This window comes from Elephas maximus, chromosome 16 (genome assembly GCF_024166365.1).
Source record: "Elephas maximus indicus isolate mEleMax1 chromosome 16, mEleMax1 primary haplotype, whole genome shotgun sequence".
Classification (NCBI taxonomy): Eukaryota; Metazoa; Chordata; class Mammalia; order Proboscidea; family Elephantidae; genus Elephas; species Elephas maximus.
Genome location: NC_064834.1, coordinates 43,653,334 through 43,655,741, shown reverse-complemented (window position 1 = coordinate 43,655,741; position 2,408 = coordinate 43,653,334).

The following is a 2,408-nucleotide window of genomic DNA, read 5'->3' as shown; positions in this document are numbered from 1 at the left end:
TTTCTCTGTATATCAAACGTTGTCCTAGGATATTACCTCACTTGATCCTCACAATAACCCAGGAGATGAGCTTTTATAATCTTCATTTTACTGATGAGAAAACTGAGGGTCTGTGAGATGAAGTAACTTGCCCTACAATGAACTATCTGAGTTTGAATATGCATCCAGAAATGTCCAAACCAGTGCTGCTTCTCCTCTCAGATGAGGATAACGAAATGACTCAGAATAAAATGCCCATGGATGAACGGCCTTTGATTTATTCCTTCTAGATTTTAATCTACTTCAGAAATCAAGTCCTTAGTTAGTATCTCGGAGGACACAACTTGTTTTTTATGTGTTCCCCACTCACTAAAATAAACTTTAAGATTCTGTGGCACGAGATCACCCACAGATCTTGGAATAAGGACTACAGGTAGTCCCCAACTTACAACGTATTCAAGTTACAACAAACCCCACTTACAATTGCCTTTTTTTTTTTTAACATCAGCAAATTAATGCATTGCAACATTGTATGTAGTGCATATCACTAATGGTAAGATTTTCAATGTGGATGAACAGGTTTGTTTTGGAAAAGGATGTCAGAATGGACCTATATTCACAAAGAGCCAGAGCCTACTCCTGGTTTCAAGGCATTTAAGGACAGAACCACGATGTATTCAACTTAACGTCAGAACTGACTCATCAGAATGGAACCCCACTGTAAGCTGGGGACTACCTGTAGTTGCTTTTCTAATCCTACTCAGTCCAAGAAGCTCTGAGGTTGGGTGAGATGGGATACATTTTAATTACTAGAATATAATCAGCACCTAGGCCAGCTTGCTTACAAAATTAAGATAAATTCCCCTATATAGATCATTTTTACTAAAATAAAGTCTCCCTACTAGCTCGATAACTATGATTTAAAGAGAATGATACAGCTACAGAATTAACCAATTATATTTTGGTAGTTGTTCAACAAAGTACTCCTAGAGAACATAAAAACTCTTTATTCAACCTAATCTAGTCAGTATTGAGATAGTCTGCTATATTAAAAACAAGACTTTAAAAAAATTACAGCACAGTTAGCAAGGCAGTGACTAATTAAGTCACTAAGTTTAATGTTATATTCTTGTCATAGTCATTTGATAATCATGTAATGATGAACAATATTTTCAGCCAGTTTTGAATGGAAGTAAGTTAACTTCTGCAAAGAATTGAGTTCTACTAGTTGTCACTGAATCTTGAAAAAGAGGTTTAAAACATTAAAGTTTCCAGAAATAACACATTAAAGCAACATGAAAATAAATCGGAAAACACAAAACACCCACCCATCCCAAAAATCTACATCATCCCTTTAATTTGTCCCATAAGACCTTTCTTTTACATGTTCATTCCCTTTTCTTACGAGTGGGAACATGTTTTCAAAAGACTATTTAGCAATTAAGAAACAACTAATGCTCTGTAGGGGCTATTTTGAACCTAAAGTGCCTGTTTCTTTAATTTTACTTGCATTCCCAAGATGAAGAAAACTGTAGCTGAGAGAAAGTCACTTGGCCAAGGTATAGATTAAAGCAGAGTTAGGATTTACACCCAGGTCCGTCCAACTTTAAGTCAGCCCGTGCTCTTTCGTTGCTTTGTGGTGGCACAAGCCAACTTCTGGGAGACACTGGCACATGGTATTTCTTGAGCTAAGGCTCTTGAGACTGAAAAGTCTTGAATTCCAAGGTTAGAGGCCACTCTGGTCCCCAAGCACATACAGTTCCCTTCCCACAACCCTAGAAAACCTCTCCCAAAGATTAGAGTTGTTCCCCTGCCTTCATGAGCCCTGATGCCAATAAACCCAGGCAGCTGCTCTTCCATCTTGGGCACTGAAATAGTCATCAGGCAACTGTGTACTTGTGTTAACTAACTTTAGTAAAGGCTGCCTCAAAGCTGTTGTATATAACAAAACTATGCAGGAAGTTTTTATTTAACATGCCCTTTCATATTGAAAATGAAAAGTGAATATTTTATAATTAGAGCTATATAATCTATTTTTATATATAATCATAGATTGTATATCTCCCCCTCAGAACTGCAGCATTGTTCTTAATAAGGCTGTCAGTCAAATCTTCCCTCCTTCCCCAAATAATTACAACTTTGAATGTTCAACAGCTAGTCACATAAACTCCTTATGTTAACTCGAAATTAAGACATTCATACCATAGAATGGTACCGGTCTTTAATTACTAAAATCAACACACATTTTTGCAATATAACATAACTCAATCTATATTTGCTACACTCTTAAAGAGACATGGCCACTTATTAGTAAGGGGAAACATTTATCATCATCATGCATTAGACACTGTGAACAAGAAAATTAAGATTTTTGGAACTATCTTTAAAAAATTTAATTTTAATTAACAAAAATAACTGCAAGACCATTC